Source organism: Mesoplodon mirus, assembly GCF_964341445.2.
Source record: "Mesoplodon mirus genome assembly, chromosome: 6".
Taxonomy (NCBI): domain Eukaryota; kingdom Metazoa; phylum Chordata; class Mammalia; order Artiodactyla; family Ziphiidae; genus Mesoplodon; species Mesoplodon mirus.
In genome coordinates this window covers 22,638,241-22,657,453 of record NC_138982.1, presented here as the reverse complement: position 1 = coordinate 22,657,453, position 19,213 = coordinate 22,638,241, and the positions used below count along the sequence as shown (strand labels likewise).

Below are 19,213 nucleotides of genomic sequence, written 5' to 3'. Positions count from 1 at the left end.
GGATATACGCATGTGTATAACTGAATCACTTTGCTGGACACCTGAAACTAACACAACATTGTAAATCAACTATACTCCAATAAAAAAGAAAAAAGAAAAGAAAACACGTTTATCTCTGACTTTTGGACAGCTATCAGCAGACACGCGAGGACCCACACAGATGGGATAAGCACGTGAGAAACTGCTGTTTTTCCACCAATTTGGATTTTGAACAGATTAACTATAGTTTCATCGTCTGTTTTCTTTTCTTTTCTTTAAATACCTGCTGTGTCCTTTATTCAAATTGTCTGGTTCCTCTAAAGGCTGGACACCCCTCCAAACATTACAAATTAAAACACATTATGTTCCAATTGTCTTTGAGTTTTCCATTCACAACTCTGTCTATACACTGTAACCTTGAGGACAATCACAGTGTTTATTCTAAAATGTAACAATGACAAGAGCTAACTGAAAGCTACATACTACATGCCAGGGACTGTTCTCAGAGCTTCATATCCTCACACTCAGATGAGGAAACTACGGCACAGAAAGTTTAAGTAACTTGGAGATTACATAGGTTATTAGTGGTGGAGCTTGGCTGTGAACCCAGGCAGAATGGTCTGCCTTAGTTCCCAGCCTTGCAGTGAAAACAGATGCCAACTACTCTATGAAGGGGTTCCTTGGAGGTACTCAGTAAATGATCACTGACCACCAATGACTACTTTTGAGGTGGCAGAGTCAAAAGTATATAAAAATTAAAGTCTAATCACTGTAAGATTATGTTACAGATGTGAGGGGCACAAAAAACAGTAGGATCAATAAATCCAAGAGGTAGTTCTTTAAAATAAGTCAAATAAACCTCAGAATTATACAATAAACCAAGAAAAAGAGAGAGAAACACAGATATTAAAATTTTAGAAATTATGAGTGAATACTGTGCTCAACTCCATGCTTATTATTTTAAAAATACTAAGATAATCTTTAGATATAATTTGAATCACTGAAATGCACAAGCATAAACAGACACATTGAATAGACCAAGCGATTAGAGAAAACAAACAACTACAAATTTAAAAATAATCTAAAAAGTTGTAAAAGCATTATCTCATTCAAAAAATAATCCAGGCATAGAAACTTCCACAGGGAACTTCTTTCACATTCTCAAGGAAAATATAATTCCCATAGGTCCCAATCACAGAAAAAGATAAAAAAATTCCTAATCATTATATGAAGTTACTTTGATGTCAAAACTAACAAGATAGCATAAAAATTCAACTAAAGACAAAATTATTATAAAAATTGATGCAATAATCTGAAACAAACATTGAATACAGCAGTGAGTTAAGAAAACATTTCATCACGACCAAGTAGGTCCAATAATAAAAAGATAAGTAAATACTAGGAAGTTTTATATTATAGTACACTATTTTAATAGATCAAAGGCAAAAATTACACAATAATTTTCAAACAACATGATACTCTGTATCAAGTATGGTGAATTGCAAGCAATTCTCATTGGATACTCACAATAACCTTATAAGATACTTATATTATTATCCTCATATAACAATGTAAGAAACTGAAATTGGAACACAACAAATAACTCACTCAGTGACATACAATTTAAGAGGAAGAGGTATAATTTGAGCCCAGGTCTGCCTGGCCATAAATCCTATGATCTGACTTCCACATTATGTTCTCCTTATAGAGGATAATTTACCAAAATAATCAAAAGGCATTTTATAACATTTCAAAATCCCTTTTTGATTAAAAATACTCTCAGCATATTAGGAATGCAATGAAATTTCTTTAACATGGTTGGAAAAACCTACGCTAGCTGTTAAAATCAAAAACAAGATAAGAATATCATTAAATATATTTTAAATTACTGTGGAAATTTGGGCTAATGCTATAAGACGTAATTCTGGAATAAGAAGTATCCTCTTTAGGGACGGTGGGAGGGAGGCTCAAGAGGGAGGGGACATATAGCTGATTCACTCTGCTGTACAGCAGAAACTAACACAACATTGTAAAGCAATGATACTCCAATAAACATGTTAAAAAAAAAGAAGTATCCTCTTTAGAAAGGCATTAGAATCATTATTTGGTGTAATATGACTGTACTAAGAAAACTCAGAAGAACTAGGTGAAAAAATGATTATCATTAATAAACAGAATCAAAACCAATATAGAAAAACCAATAACTTTCACCAAACTTATTGATGAGCTCTAGCAGTTTTCTGGTTGTGTCTTTATGATTTTCTATGTATAATATCATGTCATCTGCAAATAGTGACAGTTTTACTTCTTTCTTTCCAATTTGGATTCCTTTTATTTCTTTTTCTTAGGCACAGCAAAGGAAACCATAAACAAAACAAAAAGACAACCTACAGAATGGGAAAAAATATTTGCAAATGATGCAACAGACAAGGGATTCATTTCCAAAATATACAAACAGCTTATACAGTTCACTATCAAAAAAAACAAAAACTCAATTGAAAAATGGGCAGAAGACCTAAATAGACATTTCTCCAAAGAAGACATACAGATGGCCAAAAAGCACATGAAGAGACACTCAACATCACTAATTATTAGAGAAATGTAAATGAAAACTACAATGAGGTATCACCTCACACTGGTCAGAATGGCCATCATCAAAATATCTACAAACAGGGCTTCCCTGGTGGTGCAGTGGTTGAGAGTCTGCCTGCCGATGCAGGGGACACGGGTTCGTGCCCCGATCCGGGAAGACCCCACATGCCACGGAGCAGCTGGGCTCGTGAGCCATGGCCGCTGAGCCTGTGTGTCCGGAGCCTGTGCTCCGCAACGGGAGAGGCCACAGCAGTGAGAGGCCCGCGTACCACAAAAAAAAAAAAAAATCTACAAACGATAAATGCTGGAGAGAGTGTGGAGAAAAGGGTACCCTCCTACACTGTTGGTGGGAATGTAAATTGGTGCAGCCACTATGGAGAACAGTTATGGAGGTTCCTTAAAAAACTAAAAATAGAGTTACCCAAAATAGTGCAATCCCACTCCTGGGCATATATCTGGAGAAAACTCTAATTTGAAAAGATACATGCACCCCAATGTTCACTGCAGTACTATTTACAATAGCCAAGACATGGAAGCAACATAAATGTTCATCGACAGATGAATGGATAAAGAAGATGCCATACACACACACACACACACACACACAGGAATATTACTCAGCCATAAAAAAGAATGAAATAATGCCATTTGCAGCAACATGGATAGACCTACAGATTATCATACTAAGTGAAGTAAGACAGAGAAAGACAAATATCATATGATACCACTTATATGTGGAATCTAAAAATATGATACAAAGGAATTTATTTATAAAACAGAAATAGACTCACAAACATAGAAAACAAACTTACAGTTACCAGTGGGGAAAGGGCATGGAGGGATAAATTAGGAGTTTGGGATTAACATATACACAGTACTGTATATAAAATAGATAACCAACAAGGACCTACTGTATAGCACAGGGAACTATATTCAATATCTTGTAATAACTTATAATGGAAAAGAATCTGAAAAAGAATATAAATTTATATGTGAATCACTTTGCTGTACACCTGAAACATAGATAATATGTGAATCACTTTGCTGTACACCTGAAACATAGATAACTATACTTCAATAAAAAGAAATCAACAGCTTTTATATAAAAGTAACCACCAATTAGAAATCAATAGAAAAAATCCCAAATATAATTAAATAAAAAGTATATAATACCTAGGAATAACCTTAAAAATATGCAGAACTTGTGTGAAGAAACAATTTTTCTGTCACATCAAATAAGACTTGAAAAAACAGGTGGATTATGAAATGATTAAAAATTGTAAAGATGCAAATTCTTCCAAAATAATTCATAGTTTGTATATAATTCCATGCAGATATATCAGAATTTTTTATTTGAAAATTAATTCCAACATTCACCTTGAAGAACACTCAGATGATAGTTACTAAGGTACATTTAAAATATGGAATAGTGAAGGGATTAAGGCTTACCATATCAAAAATAGAAATGTGCTATACAAAATATAATATGGTTCTGCTACAATAACTAACAGATGGTTAAAGAAATAGAATAAAGATCCCAGATATAAAAACATATATACTAATTTAATTAAAGATAGATTTAATCACAACTCAATAAAGAATAAAGGGATTATTCAATAAATGCTGTTGAAGTAACTATTTGAATAGTTAAAAATTATATCTCTACCTCATACAATATGTCAAACTGAATTACAGGTGGATTACACACTAAATTAAAAAATAAAATTATAAAATATTATGAAAAATATAGGTGGTTATTTACTGGCTATTGGCCAAGCAAAGAATTTCCAAACATAGAAGTAGTGGAGTACATCAGAAAGTAATATTAGATTTGACTGTAGTAATAAACATGAAAAAATTCATATATCTCACAGCACAATATTCAAAATTAAAGGGAAAACAGCAAAGTAGGAAAATAATTTTCAGAGATGTGACATACGAAGGATCTTTTTTCTTTGTATATTTTTTAAACATCTTTACTGGAGTATAATTGCTTTACAATGGTGTGTTAGTTTCTGCTTTATAACAAAGTGAATCAGCTATACATATGCATATATACCCGTATCCCCTCCCTCTTGCGTCTCCCTCCCACTCTCCCTATCCCACCCATCTAGGTGGTCACAAAGCACCGAGCTGATCTCCCTGTGCTATGCGGCTGCTTCCCACTAGCTATCTATTTGACATTTGGTAGTGTATATATGTCCATGCCACTCTCTCATTTCTTCTCAGCTTACCCTTCCCCCTCCCTGTGTCCTCAAGTCCATTCTCTATGTCTGCGTCTTTATTCCTGTATGGCCTCTATGTTCTTCAGAACGCTTTTTTTTTTTTTAGATTCCATATATATGTGTTAGCATACGGTATTTGTTTTTCTCTTTCTGACTTACTTCACTCTGTAGGACAGACTCTAGGTCCATCCACCTCAGTACAAATAACTCAATTTCGTTTCTTTTTATGGCTGAGTAACATTCCATTGTATATATGTGCCACATCTTCTTTATCCATTCATCTGTAGATGGACACTTAGGTTGCTTCCATGTCCTGGCTATTGTAAATAGAGCTGCAATGAACATTGTGGTACATGACTCAAAGGATCTTTAATAGGAAGCTCTAAGGAAAATATTAACATCTCGATGGATAAATGGGCAAAGAACATGGATCAAAAGGTCACAAAAGAATTGCTATAAATGTCCAAGAAACATTCAAATTTTTTTAAATGATTAATACTTATTGCTGCTAATGTGAGGAGCTGAAAACACTCTCATACAGTGCCAGAGTGTAAATGAATACCTTTGACCATGTCTAAGAAGAAATATAAAAATGTTCATGTCCTTTGACTTCATCTACTATCATGTAGAAGCAACTAAGAAGATGGCAAAAGATGAATGCAAAGCATGAATGTTCAACTACAGTTATACACCCCAAAGTGCAATATGCAGTCATTAATTAATCATGTTTTGAAGACGATTTAATGCCACGAGGAGATGCTCCCAGTCAAGTGAACATAAGTAAGACACAAAACTATATCTAGACCATGGTTCTGATTCTAAAATGTAACAATATATATGGAAAAGTAATTGAAAGAAAATATACCAAAATGTTACAGTGGCTATCTCTGAGCATTAGACTAGGCAATATTTATTTTCTACAATAAACACCAGAATAAAATTTATTTCTGAAAGAATAAAAATAAAAACAATGATTGACAAGAAAAACAAGAAGCCAGACACATTGGACATAGCCTTCAATGGAAATGAAGAAGACTGCCTTTTCTGTCCCTCTGACGTTACTGTACTATCTTAGGGACATCGTGGAGTGTCTCATAAGACACCTCCTCTTCTCAAAGGCATCTCAGAACCATCTCTCCATCAGACCTGGCTAATTCCTTCTCTGCTCCTTCCACTCTGGCCTTCTCCCACTCGACTCTGCCAACCTCCTTCTTCCTCCCACTTAAAGTCTGGCCACAACAAAACAATCCCAACACAGGAGGCAGGTCTGGAGGGAGGTCAGCATGCTGAGTGATTATTGAGGGAATGATGTGTGTTTCTGCAGCAATGCATTCTGCTTCTGTGAAATCATCATTTCATAACACTAACCACATTGGGAAGACTTTTCTCAAAAAAACCTACACTCTTCAAAATTCTTGCAAAACCCACTTGCCATGATGATGCCAAAAGTCCATGCCTCGTTTACCAGCATAATTCAGGGAGCTTTCCTAAAATCATTTAATTCAGTCTCTTAACGGTATTCACCAAATGTTTACTGGGTGCCACCTAGGGTTCTGGGAAATAGAATGTGGGTATGGCAGATTGAATAATGGTCCCCAGAGTTGTCCACATCCTAATCCTGGAACACGTGAAAATGTTACATTACATGGCAAAGGGATTTTACAGATATGATTAGGGTAAGGATCTTGAGATGGAGAGGTCCAATACAATCACCAGGGTCCTTATAAGGGAAAGAGGCAGGAGAATCAAGAGAAGGAGCAGTAATGAAAGATGCAGATGTTGGGGTGATGCAGGGCCATGAGTCAAGGAATATGGGCAGCCTCTAAGAGCTGGAAAAGGCATGGAAACAGATTCTTCCCTATATTCTCCAGAAGGAACGAAACCTGGCTGACCTATTTTGAACTTTTATTTCCAGAACTATAAGGTAATAAATCTATGTTGTTTTAAGCTACTGAATTGGTGGTAATTTGTTACAACAGAAACAGCAAATGAATACAGTGGGATTCAATGAACTCTAGAGCCTTCCTTTATGCCGCCCTACTGAACACTTACTGCCATTAAAGCAGTTCTTGTTTTTGCCAGAATTTCCCAAAGTGTGTTACAGTGAATGCAAGTCCTACAAGCTATTCCACAACTCTAAAGAGTTCTCTAGTTAGACAAATATCCTGTATCACCCTTTTGGAAATTCACAGTGTACTTTGGCATCTTAAAGACTGAGTCGTCTTTTTCACTTTGATTAATCCAGAATTTTCCAAACTTACTTGGCCATAGATGCTTTTCAACATCTATTTACATCAACATCATTAATGGCAACAAATTGCTTTGCAACCCTGAGCCTTAGGCCATAGGGATGAATCCACTGTTTAACCTACTTCCTATAATATAAACAAGTTTAACAAACTGGTAAACTCTATGAATCTCTATGACACTTGAAACATACTGTATTTTTAGCTATCCTCGTAGGTGGCATTTTTATCTCACCGAACAGGAAGTTAAGTTCCCGGAGGGCAGGTGTATATCTTTACAAACCCACCTTCTGTAGCATCTTCCCTCATGGAGCTAATATTCCAGTTGATGGGACAGGCACACATTCATATGAAAAAAAAGACATTTTGGGAAGGCAAATAGAGGATTTTTGCTACCTAACTTGACGTAAGCCAGAGTATACTGCTACAGTCTCCACCCTCACTGCCATGGCCTCTTTCTCCCCTCCATCGTTTCCCTCTCCTGATCTTAATCAAAGTCTGAAGTCTTGATGGTGATATTTCTTTGATTTATAAATTATCGTAGTGGTACAGCTGGATCTTTGGGGTCATCACTCCACCACGTAATAATATTGTTAGAGTATTAGTTACTCCACTATTTTCCAAAAGGGAATAAGTAATAGTTCAGCATACACTACATTCTTTTCTAGTCCAGCTGCAAACGACTGATACTGTTGTTATCCTTGCGAAGTATTTTTTTGCAACTTTCCAGTCTCCCATCATTATAGGGAACACAACTATGCAAACATTGCTTCAGTTTTTATAAGAAATCAAGTAATGTTAAAACAAAAAGTATAGGAAAACATCAGCAACATGTATTTTAATGATAAAATTAGCCAGCATAGCACCCCCTTTCCAATTATTTTCAACTCAAATCAATGGAATTTCTAAGAACTACATATTTGTTTTTTAAATTCAAGTAGGAAAACAATCTGAGGCATTTAATAAATGTTATAAATTATAATACATTACCATGAGAAAATCCATCAACTCTTTTTATGTATTACTGAATATTCTATACAATCCACCATCCTGTAACAATTAACTAGGTTTAGCCAGAAGAATAAAGCTAACTCCTGAACTTGAAATGATTTCAACAACACAGACAGGTCTAAGTACAGCTGCAGTAAACCTACGGAGAGAGCTTTCTCATGTCATGCCCTTCTTTGCAGTAATGGGGAAGGTTTGATGCCAGAGGGGGGAGTATGTTTTGTTTTATCTTGTCCTGTTAATATATTAATTCAAAGTTCATTATCAGCTGTTATGACACAGGGATACCTTTACTTCTTCTGATTTACTTCTACTTATCCTGTGTATAATCAGTGATGTCAGGACTCTCCTTTTAGGGTGAACCATGGCCATCACCCCTAATATAAGTTTCAAGTCCTAGGCACCACAAGCCCTGGAGGGGAAGGGATGGGTGGGGACTGGATGATGAATCAGCAATGAAAACCAAGAGTCTGGTCACTTTTGTGCTTAGAATTTGTCAGTGGTCAGTGCTCTCTGCAAAAAGGAGATGTGGATAGAAGGATTCATATTCAGTGGTCACCTAATGGTGTCACAGGATTTTGAACTGTGAAGACACAAGTAGCTGCTTCTTGATGCCCAAGAAGATTGCTACAGGTTTCAAGGAAAGAGCGTATTTGTCATCAAAACTACTTCATTCAAAGACAAATACCATATGATATCACTTATATGTGGAACCTAAAAAAAAGGATACAAATAAACTTATTTACAAAACAGAAACAGACCCACAGACTTAGAAAACAAACTAATGGTTACCAAAGGGGAAGGAGGGGTATAAATTAGGAGTTTGGGATTAGCAGATACACACTCCTATATATAAAATAGATAAACAAGGTCCTACTGTACAGCACAGGGAAGTATATTCAATATTCTGTAATAACCTATAATGAAAAAGAATCTGAAAAAGAATGGATATATGTATACATATAGCTGAATCACATTGCTGTATGCCAGACACTAACACAACATTGTAAATCAACTATACTTCAATTAAAAATATATATATATATATATTTTTTTTTTTTTTTCCTTTTTGCGGTATGCGGGCCTCTCACTGCTGTGGCCTCTCCCGCTGCGGAGCACAGGCTCCGGACGCGCAGGCCCAGCGGCCATGGCTCACGGGCCCAGCCGCTCCGCGGCATATGGGATCCCCCCAGACCGGGGCACGAACCCGTATCCCCTGCATCGGCAGGCGGACTCTCAACCACTGCGCCACCAGGGAGGCCCCTAAAAATATTTTTAATTTAAAAAAAACATGACAATGCAGTTGATGACCCCCCGAATACCACTTCATGATTCCCTGAGTCTTCTTCAACTGGAAGTAACTAGTATCCAGATTTTGGAATTTAAAAATTCCATATTCTAGTATTTAATTTTATATTTAAACTTTATAAAAACTGTATGTTTGCCATAACCTTCTGCAACTTACTTTCTCATTGAAATTAGTTTTTAAAGATTCACTTATATTATATAATTGTCCATATCAACTGTACTTCAATTAAAAAAATAAATTAAAAAGAGACTACTTCATTCAGTAAGCAGCTCTTAAGTACCTCTTAGACCCCAGCCACAGAGCCACAGGGAAACTACACCTGCCTGCTGGTTGGGTGAGTTTCAGAAGAGTAGGAGTATCAGCTTGAAGCATAGAAAGCTAGTAAATCATTCAGACAACCCAAACAGGACAGAGATAGGTCAGAGGCAAGATGGATTAGTCAAGTCTCTTTCAGTGAAAAGAAACAGAACCTCAATTTTCAAACACTAATCAGAAAAGGAACTTTAATGGAAGGGTACTGAGGCGTCCTCAGAGTCTGAGCAAGGGCAGCACTGCCCAGACGCCCACAGGGTCTCCATCGTTCATCTCTACTTGTCCTTGTCTCCTTCTCTCTTTCCAGAGGCAGATATGTTTTCCATAAATATGGCCAATCACAGCATGGCTCTTACCAGCTCTAGCAAAGTTCCACCCCATCATCCCTCATCATGCAAACAGCAGAAAGAACCTTAGTGTCCAAACACGCACATTAACTGTGCTTCTGTCATGGTGCTTTTGAGTTCAATCAAATAAGTGTTCATACTCTTTGTAAAGGTGCCTTGATTTCTGTTGGACAGCTTTTCTTTCTTAGAGATATAAAGGCACTTATACCATGATTAAAAACATGCAAATAAAAATATGTGCAAGCAAAAAAGACCGGAGGGAAAGACACTAAAATTGTAAATTATATTTAAGAGATGGATTTTTCTAGTGTCTTTTCTCCAAGTGTTTTGTAATATGATTACTTTAGTAATGAAAATTTTTATTTGTATATTTAAAAATTATTTTATATTTTTGTAAATGCTTAAAATGTGCCTAATTCTAAGACATGACTAATGTAATCTATATTTTGGTGACTAAAAAATAGCAATTCTTTAAACAATACCTTTTCTTTCTAAAAAAATGGAAAAGATGTATCTTTTCCTATGAATAATAAAATAGAAAATCACTATTAATTGTGAATGTCTTAGGACCTTGAGAATTTAAGGAAAATCAAGTTAATACTTTCCTAATCTAATTTCAGTGATCACCAACAAAGGAGTATAACCTAATAACTACAAAAAAAAACAGACTTGAATACGTGAAATAATCACCATAACCACATACAAACACAAGTCAGGGGTTAAAAAGCTGTTGCAAAATTCTTTAAAAACTGTTCATTAGTCAAATATCTTTCAGCCTTAAAAAGGAAGGAAATTCTGACATACACTACAACATGGATGCACCTTGAGGATATTATGCTAAGCGAATAAGTCAGTCACAAAAAGCAAATACCATATGATTCCACTTATATGAGGTACTGGAGTAGTCAAATTCATAGAGATAGAAAGTAGAATGATGGTGGCCAGGGGCTGGCAGGAGGGGAAATGGGGAGTTACTGTTTAATGAGGACAGAGTTTCAGTTTTGCAAGATGGATAATTCTGGAGATGGATGGTGGTGATCGTTGCACCATGTAAATGAACTTAATACCCCACTGAACTGTATACTTAAAAATGGTTAAGATAGGGGAAAAAAAGTTACCCTTAGAAAAACTGTTATTGATTAACTCTGAGAAAGGCAATAAATACTTCCCAAAGAGATTAAAGAATGAAATTTACAATGTTAATAATATTAATGATCACCTTGGATAATCCATATAAACAATTTTCCAGAGACAACTGTTACCAATTAGGAAAGCTAAAATATACAGATAAGCAGGCCTTTCCCTGGCTTGTTCCATCAGATACAGAAGCAGCCTTAAGAGATGTATCTTTATGAAAATAGACTTGGTTACCTCCCATCTTGCAAGGGCCACCACCTGGAATTTCATTTCCTGAACTGACACATACCCCATTAAGTATCTGCCATGAGATTACAAAACATACAAGAGGGTCTCCCTGGTGGCGCAGAGGTTGGGAATCTGCCTGCCGATGCAGAGGACACGGGTTCGAGTCTTGGCCTGGGAAGATCCCACATGCCGCGGAGCAACTAAGCCCGTGAGCCACAACTACTGAGCCTGCGCATCTGGAGCCTGTGCTCCGCAGCGGGAGAGGCCGCGACAGTGAGAGGCCCGCGCACCGCGATGAAGAGTGGCCCCCGCTCGCGGCAACTGGAGAAAACCCTCGCACAGAAACGAAGACCCAGCACAGATAAATAAATAAATAAATTTATTTTTTAAAAAAACATACAAGAAACAAAAATCTTAGTCTTTGAATGTTTACGACAAATTCAGGTTGTTTGACTACATGTGTATTCAGATGGTCAAAAGTTAGCAAGTCCTATAGAGAACAGCCTGGTGGTTGCCAAGAGGGAGTGGGTGGGGGAAGGATGGACTGGGCGTTTGGGATTAGCAGATGCAAAGTATTATATACAGGATGGATAAACAACAAGGTCCTACTGTATAGCACAGGGAACTATACTCAATATCCTGTGATAAACCATAATGGAAAAGAATATGAAAAAGAATGTATATATGTATAGCTGAGTCACTCTGCTGTGCAGCAGAAATTAACACAACATTGTAAATCACAAAACTGTAAAATACTTTAATTTTTTTTAAAAGTTCTAAAAAAAAAAAGAGCAAGTCCTGGGGACAGAATGTAGATTCAAATAGAGGAAGGTCCTTCCAGAGAAGACAAGACCTGGGCTGGCTCTGGAGGAGGGAGAATGCAGCCTGGCAGGTGACAAGGAAGGGCCACGTGCCACCAGTTAAAAATAAATGACAGAGGAGCCCACACAAAGGCTAGGGAGGGACAAATGTGGAGAATGGCAAACCGACCAGCCAAATTAAGGTCAAGGACAAACATAAGGCAGGAGGGAGTGAGAGAAGGAATGGCCTGAGTGTGAAGGCACAGGCCCAACTCTGAATTTGATAGAAGCCAGTGGTGGGAATGCACCTGGCTAGTTAGAGGGGAACAAAGCAGTGGTTCCAAAGCTGGTCAATGAAAAGCAAAGGTACGTCAAGGAGAAACCAAAAGGTCTTTAGAAATGAGGGTTTCCCATTCTTGAATGCAAGCTACTTACAGACGTGTTTCAGTAGAAGCATGGTGAACACTGTATATACCAGTTATAAGGAATTTTCCATTTTGAAACTGCGCCCAACTATTTTCATGGGTTCACATATGCAGGACCCATTTCTGAAACCAGGGCAGGCCGCTGTCACATTAAAATTCAGCATGCCGTACCACTGCCATTTACCATTCCCTGGAACAGGCGATGGCTGATGGACAGAAATGGGCTTTTCCACAGGAAATTCCCAGGACCAAGTAAACCCACACTGGAGAACACCACGGGAGAAAACATGGCAGCGCTATATTTTAGCTCAGCAGGGTAAGTAGCTAAATTATTCTGCCTGCTTATTAATAGATCAATGTTAGTCCAACAGCTCCAATTTGCAGTAGAATTTTTGACATTCTCTCCTGAAAACTGAATGTCAGGTTAATGGTTTTCTGCACAATACCTGTCCACAAATTCTGTGACTATTCACATTTGGTTTAGAGACATAAGTGAAGATTTTTCAAAATAGGGTAGGCAGTTTAAAGAATATTAGCCTTACCTTTTAGCTAAATGCTATACATATGAGAATACCTAAACTCAGTGGAGGCAATATACATATTGGTGAGACTTTCCTCCTAAATGCTAGTTTTAGTAACTACTGTAACTATGGGGCAAAAGAGAAGATGATGTTAAATGAAAAGTAGGGGGTTAAAAAAAGATACTGGGGCTTCCCTGGTGGCGCAGTGGTTGAGAGTCCACCTGCCGATGCTAGGGGACACGGGTTCATGCCCCGGTCCGGGTGGATCCCACATGCCGCGGAGCAGCTGGACCCGTAGCCATGGCCCCTGAGCCTGCGCGTCTGGAGCCTGTGCTCCACAACGGGAGAAGCCACAACAGTGAGAGGCTCACATACCAAAAAAAAAGATACTAACTTGGCTTTCAGGTTCTTGGTGGGACTAATTGCTTTGACTTAAAACTAATAATTATAGAGATAGAAATAAGATAATCTAAGCACTCAAGTGTACATGAGAAGAATAAATGAGCAAAGTAGAGGAGGGAGGGAGACAGGCAGGGAGAGGAGGGGGGGAGGGAAGGATGAAATTAGACCCCCTTGAACAAAGTATCACAACTTAATTATTTAATATTCTTACTTAGACGATTGAAAATCTTGTTTAACTCTTTAAGAAATAAAACTTCCATGGGTATACTGTGCAACCGTAGCTCAGGGACCATGCAATATTTACTCCTAGTCTGAAAAGTCTTTGTATTAATTCTTGATTAATAAAGACATAATACTCAAAAAACAGAGGGGCAGGTAACTGGACAGTGAGAGAGCTCCACAGGTGCCTCGTTTACAAATTGGAAACCTTCACAAAAGTTTAACAGTCCCAACATTTTTTCTGCTTTTGAACTTTTAGTTATAAGTTTCAAAGTCTGAAAGGTACTTTATTACCAAAAAAAATGGCATTTTCTGCCCCCTTGTGCATCTGTGTACCTATTCTACAACTGTTCTGAAGCATTCTTGTACTCTTAAAAGTGGACCCCGTGATTTACCTATGAAGTTTTTCAGTCTCAACCCATGGCAACCCTTGCACTTATTTTTCCTAAAGACTCAAAGATGCGTTTCTGAGTTATGTAATACTGAACTTCATCCTTTTGTACAAATTAAACCAGGAGTCATAAAGCAGTAGGTAAATGAAAAACTGAGTTAAAAAAAAAAACCACACACACACACACAAAAACAACTGACCAAATCTATAGCAGGCTCAGCTTTTTTTGAGAGAGAGATTAAGGTGCGTGCAGTGGACTGGTATGAAGGTCACCCAACAAAATGTTGCAATCTTAAAGTGCCATTGACATGCAGACCATGTCCAGCAGCAGCCTGGAGCAATCCATGTGACTCTTTTCCTTTGCTCATTACTATCTCACCCCCAAATCATTCATACATGTACATGACGAGGGTATGTTACAGTTGCAGTAAAATATTTTAAAAATTAGGAGAATTCTTCTCTTTAAATTGAAATAAAAATCCTTCATATAACTTTTTAAAAAGTTGCCCTCCCCATCTCCAGCTTTTGTTAGAGGAAAAGTGACCTGAAAGCTCAAAATCCCACCATGGGTTTCTGCACGATACATACGGGCTTTGACAAATCTGTCTTTTCATGACTCATTACCTGCCTGCTGACAGTGTTGAAATCACCAAATTGTTTCAGTTGGAAGTTTTCTGATTTTCATAGGAAAGAGCTAAAAGCCACAAGCCACCAATGCCCGTGTACCTTGAGCTTTCTAAGTCAATATGTCGGAAGGAAGCGCTCGTCGCAGGGCACCTCCATTCATCTCCCACCTGCTGCTGACCTGCAGTTTCCCTGTTGGCGGAGACAGCTCCTTGCAAAGCAAATAGCTCCCCTCTCTGCATGGAAAGGCTCATCTGCTCAGTCCATATTGCAAGCACGAAACTCCCTGAGAGCCATTTAGGGAGTGAATCAGACTCAGCCGATAAGCACAGAGCTGACCTTTAAACCCCAGGCTCTAATAGAGCATGAGGATATTTCACTCTGTGTTTGCTCAACAGTCCCAGGGTCACGAGGGTCTGCGTTGACTGAGGTGGGGCGAACCCAGGAGCCTGGGCCCGGCTCCCACATTTCACCTGATAGAACCCGACAGAATGGGGTAGGGGGCTGGGCTAGTGGAAGGCCCACACCCCAGTATCACGGCTTGAACATTCTCTAGCATCTAGGGATATCATGGGAGTACACAAGTCTGCTGACTGGCTCTTAGCTACCAACGTTGGAAGAAACGAGAAAGAGCTTTTTCTTCTTTGCTTTCACCTTGTCATAGTGCCATACTGAGTGCTGGAGCTTGAAGCAAAAGGAGAAATTGGGAATACTTCCCCTTGCTTTATTAAAACTAGATTTTATTCATCATGGATTTGGGGCATGTGTTTTGATTTTACAAAATATTGCATTAAACTAATAGTTATCTTACTTACTTCGTGTTTTGGTGCCCAAAGCCAATGCCTCACGTACCTCAGCCTATTCCTGGCGCTGCTGTGTCACCCCACTGCTCCCACCTTCCATCTTAACCTGAAAATGGCAGCAGATCCAGGCAGGGTGGTTGCGATGCTCGCAGTTGAGATAAGAAAGGAGGAAGAGCGCAAAGCATCTCCCATGTGCCAGGTACTATGCTAGGTATCTTAGGTACATTCTTTTTGTCCTTACCTATGAGGAAGGTATACTAATCTCTAGCTGAGGAAGCAGAGGCTTCGAGAAACATTCTTCCCACTTTCCTCCATCTCAGGAACTGGCCTTGCAAGCTATCTGGCACTCAAGACAGAAACCTGGGAGTTGTCCATAATCCCCCCTCTCCATCCCATGGAATCCATCACCAATACTTGTAACTGTTCATCTACATAGTAAGTGGGGTATCAAAAGATGGTCTGTTTGATGACAATTTCCACACTCTTTTTGCTGTATCTGCCCCCTCTTCAAGGAAAGTCAGGATCACTGCGTTGTTTTAATAGCCAAGTCCTGTACTGGCCAGTCGAGGAAGAGGTTAAATTATTTCCAAGTGCTGACTGTTTTACAAATTTACTCAGTACAAGTGAGTGTGATCTTGAATGTAAGCTCTATCTCTGGCCCAGGACATTGCTCTGAGCACCAGATTCCAGCTGTCTGGTGTCCCCACTTGTATATCTCATGCACATCTCAAACTAACACATCCAAAACAAGATTCTTGATCTTCCTTCTCCTCAAACCCTGCTTCTCTCCGGTTTCCTCCACCTCAGGACCTGGCACCATCCACCACTGGGTACTCAGGCCAGAAACCTGGCCGTTGTCTTTGACACCTCTCCCCACCTCCCCATCTAAACCATGGCCAACACCTGTCCATGTAAATAGGAAAACAATACCAACAACAACACTGACTAAGGCATTCACTACCTGCCAGGTACTCTTATGATGCATAGAGAACAGTATTAACTCACTCAGTTTTCACAACAACTCTATGAAATGATTCTGTTACAGAGACGCTCATTTCCCAATGGTCATACAGCTACTTAGAGGGGGAATCAGTATTCTAACCTAGGTCGTCTGGCTTTAGAACACACACTCTCAACCATGATGACCTGTCTACAAAATAATCCCAAATCCATTCACCTTCTTGGTTTTCCATTGCCCCATCTTAGTCCAAGCCACCATCACTACTCATTCAGGCAACTGCAAAAGCCTCCTAAATGGTCACCTTGATTCTACTTCTACTTCATTTCTACACATCAAATCTTCATGAAGCAGCCAATATGGTCATTTTAAAGTATATGTCAGATCATGTCATTTCCTCTGCCAAAGCCTTTAGAACCTTTCCACTACTTTCTGAATGAAATTCAAACTCCTCAATGTGGGCTACAACCCCCTATGTGGACAGGCTCTTCCTAGATTTTCTCACTTCCTATCTTTCTATCCCACTAGCCTTCTTGCACTCCCTTGGACCTAGCACATTCTTTCCTGCGATGTCTTCTTCCTCTCCTGGCTGGTCTATCTGGTCCTCTATATATCCCAGGCTACTTTCCTGACCCCTCAGCCTAAAATAGGTCTCCATATTACTCTCTCTTAGCACCCTCTTCTTTTCCTTCATAGCAACCTTAAAATTTGTAACTCTGCATTCATTTGTGTTTTTACTTGTTTATTGCTTGTGAGCCCCAAGAGGCACAATCAAGGTCTGTTTTATCCACCACCTTACTCCCTGCCCCTACCCCAGAACCTGGAATATAAACAGTGCAATTATTTGTTCAGTGAATAAATTAATCCTGGGGTAGCTCTTTTAAAGACTTCTATAAGTTAACTGAAGAAGGCACTTAAATAATTAACATCATTGATTCTTAAAAAGAAAATACGTATGTATGTATGTATGTATTACATATTTTTATTTCCAACATGTAAACAAAAATTATTAAACCAAATATTCAATCTTTGGAGAAGACATAGAAGGAAACAATAAAAGGAAATCTCTAAAGAATTATTTTTTTAAAGTCTTAGACAGTATATCTAGGTTTTTTAAAAGTTCTTGTGTTGGGATGACTATCAATCCCAATAAGATGAGGATCAAACTCTCAACTGTTCTTATTTATCCTGATACATAGTGGTGTTCCATAAATATCTATTAATGATAAGTGACGGGTGATTTCAATGACATATCTTTTGAGTATGTATTTCTCTTCGTAACTTAGTTAGAGATTGATTTTCCCACTGGTGCCAAATCTCTTATCAGGGAACAGCGAACCATCCATTGCACATGATTTTCTATGGTTCTGCTGTGTCACAGATGTTTTAGGAATAAAAACAGATTCTTCATGTCACTGTACAATAGGTAATTATTTGGCTTGAGATTAAGGTACCTGTTCTTTAGGATTCCAATACTTCTAAAAAAGAATATGAATGCATCCAAAAAATGGAATATGAAGTGCGAGAAAAACTACAAATCATGTATCTGATAAGGGAGTTGTATCTAGAATACGCAAAGAATTCAATAATAAGAAGACAACACGATTTAAAAATATACAAAGAATATGAGGACATTTCTCCAAAATAGATAGAAAAATAGCCAATAAACACATGAAAAGATGCTCAACATCCTTGGCCACAAGGGAAATGCAAACCTAAAACCACAACAAGAGATCACTTCATATCCATTAGAATAGTAATAATCCAGAAAAAAAGAGGAAAATATTCATTATTGGAGAGGATGTAGAGAAACTGGAATCCTTATACACTGCTGAGGGGAATGTAAAATAGTGTAGTATGTTAAAAAACAGTCTGGCAGTTCCTCAGAATGTTAAGTATGAAGCTAGCATATGACAAAGCAATTTTACTCCTAGGTACATACCTAAGAGAAATGAAAATATATGTCCACACAAAAACTTGCACACAAATGTTCACAGCAGCACTATGCATCACAGCCAAAGCCAAAGCAACCCAAACATTCATCAACTGATGAATGGAAAATAAAGTATTGTATACCCATGTAATGGAATATTATTCAGCAGTAAAAAGAAATGAAGTACTGATACATGCTACAACATGAATAAACCTTGAAAATGTTAAGTGACAAAAAGCCAGTCACAAAAGACCACACATTGTATGATTCCATAGCTATGAAATGTCCACAACAGGCAAATTCATAGAGACTGAAAGAAGATCCGTGGCTGCCTCAGGCTGGGGAGAGAATGAGGCACCAGTGGTAATCAGTACCAGGTTTCTTTTGGAGGTGATACGAATGATCTAAAATTAGATGGTGATGGTTACATAACTCTATGAAGAATTTCAGTTCACTTGAAATGAGTGAATTGCATTGGTATGTGAATTATATCTCAATATAGCTGCTATAAAATGGATGGAATACAGTTTTTACAACACTTTAAAACTGGACCTATGCTTGGCATTTACAAGGGCAGGTGTGGCTTAACTAAAGAGTATCTATAAATTACTTTCAAGCACGGTAATGAATTTTAGATGAAACTTCCCCATAAAGAATTCATGGTCTCCCTCACTTCTCATAATTCCTAGTCTCATATCTTTGTCCTTGTTTAGAGACAGACTTGAAATCACAGGGCCAGGTTTCTAGAATGCTA

General features: G+C 38.1%; 1 protein-coding gene across 9 annotated transcripts in view; it reads right to left on the bottom strand.

Moving 5' to 3' along the window:
• THRB (thyroid hormone receptor beta) overlaps positions 1-19,213 on the bottom strand; it is a 389,856-nt gene that overhangs the window by 333,056 nt on the left and 37,587 nt on the right. Inside the window, exon 1 of one of the 9 annotated variants that reach the window (XM_082626040.1) lies at positions 14,947-14,994. The exons of 7 other annotated variants lie outside the window; for them this stretch is intronic. The gene's annotated coding sequence lies outside the window, so the exon portion shown is untranslated. Of the gene's footprint in view, positions 1-14,867; positions 14,995-19,213 lie in introns of those variants that run through there. One more of the 9 variants, XM_082626041.1, reaches the window with a different exon arrangement.